The sequence below is a fragment of the Cyanistes caeruleus genome, chromosome 2 (genome assembly GCF_971803275.1).
Source record: "Cyanistes caeruleus chromosome 2, bCyaCae1.hap1.1, whole genome shotgun sequence".
In the NCBI taxonomy this organism is placed as follows: Eukaryota; Metazoa; Chordata; class Aves; order Passeriformes; family Paridae; genus Cyanistes; species Cyanistes caeruleus.
In genome coordinates, this window is record NC_141702.1 from 94082539 (window position 1) to 94092124 (window position 9586).

The window sequence follows — 9586 nt, forward strand, 5'->3', positions numbered from 1 at the left end:
ATCAGCAGGGTCCCCATCATCTGTTCATTGAATGTTATCCTAACTAAGCAAACAGTTCAAACATACATATATTGACTATTACAGTAAAGCTATTTTAATGTTATATGTATAGCATTCATTTTAATACTTGTGAAAAGCCGGTATTATAATACATATTTATAACAGTAGTATGCATAACAAGGCAAAAAAACAAACAGCTATGGCATTAACAACAAAACAGAACCAGGGACCCAGTGACAGCTTTCTTGGCTGAGATGGGATGGAGGAGAGGTTTTGCTTCACAAACCCCTCGGGCAGTCAGTCCCGGTGCTCCTGCCAAGACTCTGAGGAACACTCAGCTGGAACTGCAGGGATGAGCTGAGATCCTGGGCCAGTGGCTGAGGATCAGCCAGCAGCTCCACAGCGGTGGCTGGCACTGCCACACGTCCCGGCAGGACAGAGGGTGGGAGGCCCACAGACAGAGAAGAAGGAGAAGAAGAAGAAGGAGAAGAAGGAGAAGAAGGAGGAGCTCCATCTGGGTTATGGTGAATTCCTTTCCCCAAGCAGCAGCTCTGAGTGTGTCCTGCTCTGAAGCTGAAAAAGTGAGCCAGCCCATTTTTTGCTTGTTGTTAGACTGGTGCCGTGAAGATTTGTGAAGCTGATGCAAAAAAAAGAGCCCTCCAGTGCTAACTATTTCCAGAATCCCAGCAAAACTAACTTTGCTGCTGTCATGTTTCTGTACATGCATTATTCCTAACATGGTTTGCTCTGCAGCCAACAAGCTTTGCTGGCACTTTGAAAGGTTATTTGGATGAGAAATGCCAGACCTGGAAATGTGATGATATAATACAGTAATAAGCAAATTCTGAGCAATGTTCAATAGGAAGCATTTTTTATTTTATGAGGAATTCTTATTTAATGTATTTTTTCTTAAAAGCAGTGTTGTTATATCACCCATAATAAAACATTTTTGTGCTCATTAAAGTCTTTTTTATCCATTTATATTTCTGAATTATGGAAACAAGTTTTGGAGTTCAGTGGGAGACAGATGAATGCTCCAGCATTCTGCTGTGAATCCAGAGTTAAACTTGTTGCACTACTTCCAAAAATGTTAGAAATGCTTTCATGGCAATGGACTACAAGGGGCTGTCTTTTTCTATAAAATTCTAAACACACACACAAACACAAAACACACACAGACACACACACACAGACACACACACACACACATACACTTTTTCCTTCCGGATTGTCTCTGCATGTGTCAGAGTTAGGCAGGAATTCTATAGCATTTAGTACTTGCTGATGTAGAAATGACTGCCAAATGAATGGTTTATACTGGAATATCTCATTATTTATATAAGTATGTTACAGTATGGACATTTAATTTAGTTCTCATTCCAAACCCATGACAAGTCACTTTGACACCTTTAAGAAATGTTTCACATATGGCAAGACAGAACATTCAAAACTGTAAAAGGAAAAAAAAAATAGATGACTCAAATTAAAACAGAGATTTTTAAACAATCAAAGGAAATACTTCAAGCTTGTAATAACACATCTCAGCCATTTACTCTTTAATAATTTTAAAGATGAATTAACATTTCTGGGGAACAAGGATGGTACAGTAGTTCTAGAGGCTGGCTATTTTCACTTCCAAAAGACAGAGGACGAAATTTCACAGGCAATAATGAAAATGTGTTTTTGAATATGAGGAGTGAAAGCTTTCATGGAAGGTTCTGATTTGTTGTGGTGCTGCTGTAGATCTAAGCATGAGAGAATTCAGGCACCAAGCCCAGGTACTGAGACAGCCAGGCAGGGATTTGAAACCACACCTGCACTCCCTGTGCCTGCCTATTACCATCTCATAGCCTTTCACTTTACAAATAAAATAGTCATGTTTATCCCTCACTCTGTGAAAAATGCCATTTTAGCTGAAACATGTTTCTGCCATAAAACTAAATCAGACTACTCATGTAATGTATCTGGATAGAAAGTAGTACCAATGCTTGATTTACTGGGCAGCCTAAGTGGGGAAGGGTTTGGCTTCAAAGCTGGCTTTCTCTACGAAGTGTGAGTTTGAGCCGTGAAGCCTGGCTTAGGAATGGCAACTCTCTGGGTGTTACCCAGATTAGGAAGCTCTTCCTCAGCAAGGTGAGTGGCCCATTTTCCAGGATCCCTCACAGCAAGGAGCACACACTAGTACAGCTGACTGTGAGGGCTAATAGACTAAGTATAATACTAGTAACACTGGGTTTCTACCATGTGAACCCTTTCCATGCCTGCTTGCTTAGCTTCAAGATACCTGAGGTGTGGGGCTTGAGGGTGATCATGGCTTCAGCAAGCAACCTAAGCACTCAATGACATGTTGCTCTCTTGCACCAAAATATTGCACCAAGTAGGAATGTTACAACATTTGAAGGGCAGAAAGCAGGCGAGCACAGATGGGGAACAGCCTCAGTTACAGCCAGATGGCTCTCCCAAGGCACCTCACCTTGGGGCTTCCTCACCACTTCAGGAAAAGGCCTTTCAGCATCTGCCACTGAGATGAAAATCAGTAAACTGTGTGAGTTCTTGTCTGGGCCAGCAATGGCCTGCTCTTGCTGTGCAGGATGGGAGTGGGCTCTAGGGTCCACTGGGTTCTGTACATTTATACAGATAGCATATACAGAGAGAAATAATTAGGCATCACATAGGTATCAATCAGAAGACAGAAATATTTTCTATCAAGAAATACTTATAATAATACAATATTACATATTTACATATTACAATAAATTACATAAACAATATTATAACATTAGAATATTACATATACAATATTATAATATTACACATAATATATCTGTATATATTATTATATAGTCATAATTATATGTATAATAAATAAGACAACAAGAAATTACCACTGAGACAAAGACCTAAAAAACATGAAACACACAGTGTTTAGTGTGTCTTTTGTTAACATTTTTATAAAATCTATCTTTGATAACTCTTTTAAAGAGCAAGGGCTTTTAGTCAACATGAATGACATTACCCAGTGTTACCGAAACAAAGATAAAATATTCTCAGCTATAACTTCTGAAGCCTTTCAAAATCCATTTTATTCTTTTTTTTTTCCTCTTCTGTATCTCCTCTAACTCACATGTGCTCACTCTCCAGCCCATCTTCACCCCTCCATTCTCACAAGCTGCTCCCTTGACACTGAAAGAATCAAGTTTTTCTTCAAAGAGCATACAAGAGGGAAGAGCAGAAAGACAAAGTCTGAATAAACAGTTTTCCTAGGGATTTTTGTATTTTCCTCCTGAAAATTTGTTCTGTGTCCCTGAGAGGAGTGGTCTTGCTGTCCCCAGCCCTTCCCTTTGGAGAAGTTGCCACCACGCCAGCCACCTGGGAATGCTCCTGTAGTGCACCACGCTTTGCAGCCATGAGACCCACTGGAGTATATGGGAATATCTCCAGGAAGGCCTGTGGGATCAGCTAGCTCTGGCACTATATTTTAAGGTAATCTAGAATCTGTAATAAGGGAAGTCGTATTTTTTCCAAGGAGGCTCATGTGTGTCCCGAGCCAGTTAGTTTCTTATGAGGCTGATACTGTAATGGAGTACAAGTATATTCATGCTAAATGGAAATGAAAGGGGACTACCCCACATTTAATGAAACTAAACACAAGTGACTCAGTCTTTAAATCTTTCACCAGATAATTTCTCTCTCATAATGTGCTCTTTCTATCCACTAATTTGACAGTGTGTTCTTTTAAATGTAGGTATTTGATCAATGTCCCTGGGTAAGTTCATCTGGCTGATGAAACAAAACAGAAATATCTAACGACAGCGTCTGGCACAGGTACAAACACAATCAGTATCTCCAATTTATCTTGAGATTGCATGCAAAGCACTCCGAAACAAAAACACACTACAGTTCTTCTATTTTTTGATGTTGAAAGATTTTAAAAAGTGTAATCCACATGAAGCTTCTGCATTTCACCAGCCAAGGCTGACTGAAAAGTGTGTACTTTTAGAGGGTAACAGCACTATTTGTTGTTACTGCTAACTTCGTGCAACTATGTAGGGATTGGGGTTTTTTTATTCTTCCTTATGGAATTCCTATAATTGTGCTTTGCCAAATCCTATGTAATGTTTAATTCATATAGCTTTCCTTTTCTCCTGTTTCTGAAGTGAAATCATTAAGCTAAAACTTGAAATGGAAACTCATGCATCCACCTCGGAGGCTGAAGAATAAACCACAAAACAGACCTGAGCAAAGTTAAAACTGTGCATTTGAGGAGTGCTGGGATTATTCTGAATGTTTCCAAATCAGGCACAGTGTTTCTAGTATTTACAATTGGATATGTGAGCTGTTTTTAGAGAGCACCTGGTGGTTAATGATATGTGTTTTAAGTATTTTGTCAATCACGAACAATAATATATCTTTGAAATTTGTTCCCATTAGTTCCACCAAATGAATAAAACCAGTAGTAATTTCTATGCCTGGAAGATTCCTACTGGGTAAGGTTATGAACTATTGTCTTGCAAGACGCACTTTACAGAATGTGTGTCAATTACTTTTACTTGGTTATTCTATTTTTAACACAAAGACTTCTAGTAGTTACTCAGATAGACTGGTTGATCTCTAATGCCTACTTTCCAGCAAGCCACATCATCTACCTCTAGTCCATCTGCCACATTCCCTTCTACTACCCAGGTAAGAGGAAAAAATCTGGTGAACTTCTACATGTAGCTCTAGATTCAGTCAAGAGTGAAGAGGTAAACATATTCCATAGGTTTCCTTTTAGGTTTACATCAGGAGAAGCTCTGATGTTATTAGGGAGTGTCTAACTTAGACTGAACAGTGCTTTTTCTTGCTCTAGTATATCAGAGAGAACAAGATCACAGTCCTGTGTAAATGCGCTGGGGAATGTAGAAACACTGAGTTAGACATGTGTTCCACTTTCTTTGTGTGCCTGAATCACCCTTGTCAAGAGCTTATTTAGAGACATAATAGTGCAATCTGTCATTCACAGAAAGGAACACATGGAGTGTAAAATGCCGTTACTGGAATTTATCAAGAGCAGCTTCCATAACCTGCTACATTGTAAAAAGGTTCACATTTTAGCATGCCAACAGAGCTTCAGCATCGATGCCTCCAACAAATAGGAAGCACATGGCATATTAAGCTTGTTTCCTCTCAAATCCACAGTTTTAGAGGATACACATGAAGAGAAAACCCAGTCATCAACTGCCCATGTTAAAGAGGCAAGGTCTTTTCTTGTGTGACTGAAGTGGGGAGTCACATAAAGCAAATGGACTTGGCAACTTTCCCTTTTTGTTCTGGGACTGAAAGCCGTCAGAAGATACCCAGAAAGTACTGTGATCAGTCAATGACCTCTGTCCATGAAAAGTACACGCTGTCACAGTGAGGACAGAAATGGGAAATTTCATGGGCAAGCTTGTTCAGCTTTTCTCAAAAAGGACACCACTTCAGGTGATGAAGGTGGGTCTCTGAATCAGAGTCAGATGCAAAAGCACTTACAGCTTGCTGGGTAGTCACATCATTAGAATGAAATAAACCTGCCTTGAACTCCAGAGTATAGACTGGATTTAAAATTTTGCAGCTTTGCTTGGTTTTGACCTGAATGTATTGATTCAGACTGAACTATATTTCTACATGTCTAAAAGGCTGAATCTTCTGAATATGAAGTTAATATCTGAGTCCATTTCTAAAAAAAGCTCAAAACACAGACAAAAAGGAATGAAGAAAACCAGTTCCCACTGGCTGTCATGGAATTTGATGGCGGTTCTCCCATTTTTGGGGGCATATTATTTCTACAGGCAGAAAAGGGACTTGTCTTTCTGACGTAGGTGAGCATGAGTCCTTAGTACTTTGCATTTAGGAAGAGATAAGAAGCCCTGTATATGCCATAAATTTTAACTAATGAGAATCTACTTACTCATTATCGTTCCTAAACTGACACTGGATTAATGTAATGCATGGCAGTAAAGAGCATTAAGAGAAGTGAAAAAAACTCCTATGCTACATATCCATGTTTCAAATGTATATTGCAATATATATTGTTTCCTGCCGATTTTTCGTCTTCTTCACTGGCTTCTAGCTCAAGTTAGTATGTCAATGAAGATATTACAGAAAAATCTATTCAGTACTGACTCACTTTTTCACCAAATCTTTCAACAAACAAGTTGACAGTGAGGTAATTTAACTTGTACCTCAGTAAAGAGCATATTCTGTTTGCTGACTTCAAATGGTCATTAAGTCCACCACAACAACTCTACTGCATGTTTCATCATTTGTGAATGAAATAGATCTGATTAGAAATAGATAAAATAGAAAGAAATAGATATTCAGAACACTTTCTTTCAGTAAACTTCCCACTAATTTAATGAGAGAATGCAAGGAAGGTTCACACCACATATATAAAATATTAAGTCTGGATAGACAAATTTGTGTGCATGTAATATATATGTACACATACAACACTCACAGGCACACAGAGATAAATCTTTCCTTTATTTTCCTGGTTAACTTGTTATTGAATAAAATTGAAGTTTGTCAGGTGTGAAGGCTTGAACTTGTGAAAGAATTTACCCTGAGTTTCAGTTCTGAGGTTGATCAGATTTTGATCCCCTGCAGCTCCCCCAGTTTAAAATAGCCCCTTCTAATTTACTGGGGATATAAGGTGTATCAAGCTGAACAAGACACAGGTCTTCCCAGGTATGGATATTTTCTCTATTTGCACTCTTTCCCATTTTTGTTATGAATCTAAATTGACATTCTAAATGGTCAGATCAAGTACTGCTGGAATTTAGCATTGCAAATACTGGACAGCCTTTCTCAAAAAGTTCTATCCAACATACAAACTTGTTATTAATGATTACTACTATGATGTAATCATACTAGTAATGATTATTACTAAATAGACTAGGTTTTTTGTAAAGTTTATCATTAAAAGATAGGATTACTCAAGTTCTAACTTCTAACTGGAGTTTGGAGGGAAAGGGCTCACCTTTGGAAGTAAGGTCATATAGTTCTTTTGATTTGTTTACATGAAATGGGAAGATTCTGCTGTTTATTACAGAAATGTGCACTCTCCTTTTTTGTATATTAATAGAAAGTTTTTAGAAGTAAATATTGAGAGTTCTGTACCTAAAACAGATTTCATAAAAGTATACATTCTTGGCAAACTAGTTAGACATCTTTAACTTATGTGTGCCTAATCTGTATTTTTACAGGATTTCTCTATCCAACAGTTCTGCTAGTTGTACATTAATTCCATGCAGAAACACACACATCTGGGTGTTAACATTTGTGCAAGATTTGATTGGTTGCATATTTGCCTGTGAGTTTTCAGATAGGGGCAAAGAAAATATTATTTCTTGGGAATTATATGAGGAAATAGTTAAAGTCTTCACATGACATCGTATTATTCAGCATCAGATTATCAACCTGAATCACCACACAGTACATAGTAACTAGTTGTTAATTTAACATATGGCTGGAAACATGTCTCCTTCATCAAATTCTACCTTTCATGATCATTTAAACTTTGCAGCTTCTATAGTACTTAGAAAAGTGTCCCTTATGCTCAAAATGATGGAGCAAGAATCACATTATGAGTCTCCAGAGATCAAATAAGATTTCTCAGAAGAAAAATAAGTGCTTGTGTGTGCTTAATTAATGAAAGTTATGTAATATCAAAAATATCTCAACACCTTCAGAGACTTGAAAGACTAGCACAAAGGAAATACACACCAGGAACAAGATCTTGCACTTTTTAGCTGCTTTTGGTCTACCAAAACATGTAACCAGAGACATGAATGTTCATCTTCTTGTGCCCAAGGAATAGAATCCATCTAAGAACCATAATTTTATAATAATTAATAATAATGTGACTTCTCTTTCTAAAATGTTTGCCTGACACTGAAAAAAAGAGGCTTATCCATTTTTCAGAAACCGTTCCTCCTTGTGGCAATGCTAATCCCATAATACTGCCAAAATCTGTGCCATCCTAGACTGTCTGCCACTCTGTGCCAGATGCCTAATTGACAGATGCCTGAGAGAGGTTCATCAACACAATTTCAAACTTCTACTTTCATAAATCTCCTTCTACTTCTTATCTCATAGCAAATCCTCTTTTCCCCCACTCTCTCAACCACTTCCAGCCCTGCAATAGCTCTCACCTAGCTGAAGACTTCATCCTAGCTAAAGACCTAATTTTATTTAAGGCCAGAGATCATTTCTGTCACTCTGGGCTAGCATCCAGCAATCCCTGGATCATTAGTGATGCCTATACCCTCATCTGGGATGTTGCTGGGACCATGCTTGGACCCTTCAATTTGCAAGTTTTGTTCATTCTTTTTGCCCTGAACCTTTAAATTAATGGTCCTACCTTTGTCCTCCATATTCAAATATCTCAAAGAACAGTTCGATGGATTAAGAAAACCATCTTCAGGCACATCCCTGTACTTGATGTATTCATACTACTCATTCACCCCTGCCAGTCACAAATCTGGCATCCAGTTTGGCACTGAGAACATTTCCTTCCCTTACATGCATTTAACTTGTTCATTACATTACAGCTTCCATGTTATAATTCACATTACTCACCCAATTACGCTTCTTTACTCCTTCTCTTCTTGAAAGCTGAAGCTCACTTCGTGATAACTGTAAGGCCCATTTCTCAGACTTCTTCAGTGCATGCCAAATGATGCTGCTAACCTCCTTCCACTTAAAAATAAACAGGAACATATCACCCTCACCCAAAACTGTATTTGTTTCAGGACGCTGATTTAAAAAAAAAAAAAAAAGAGAGAGAGAAAAATCCTCTTGTTCTCTAAAATTCTTCCTAGACTTTGCCCAGCTTGTCTCAGGTTCTGTTCATTTCTTCCACCACTTGTCTTACACGGCTGAGGTGAAAAGAATTCAAAATTAAGGTAATGTTCACCAGGTTATATCACTCTGATGTGGTTATCTTACTCTTTAAGAAAAGTTTTGGATTTTAATTACAATGTGTCTTTTCATTAATTAAAATTAAACAAATGTTAATTAATACAGTCAAACTACAAAAATGCACATAAATTCATGTGTGTATGTATGTGTATTTACACACTTTAAAGAGTAATTTCCTGATTGTTTTCTGCCCAGAGCAGGTAGCAGACATAGAAATATTATAGTTGCAGAAGAATCCCATGCTTTGCAGCTCCGTGTCACTCAATGGAATCTTCAGCCCTATGCCTAGTATCAGCTTCTTCAGCAAGCCATGGTGAGAATGAAACAACTAAAAATTACTGCAGCAGTGACTAAACTCTGTTAGAAGAATGAAGAATTTCTAAGTCTCAAGACAGTGAGAAGTTTAGTCCCATTTTGCAAAGGTGTTTGAACTATGTCTGTACTGCTAAATAAAGTAGGGCTGAGAACCTCTCTCTTTTTCTGGTGCTAAGTAGCATTTGTCACTAGGTCTTTGGGTCTTTCGGCACTGCTGTGGTTCAAAAAAAACTACAGCAAACTATTTCTTGTGAGGTTCTAGTTCTGAGTATCAGAGATAATATAAGGCAATGCATTGTAAATTGTTCAAGTGATATTTTCGTAACAG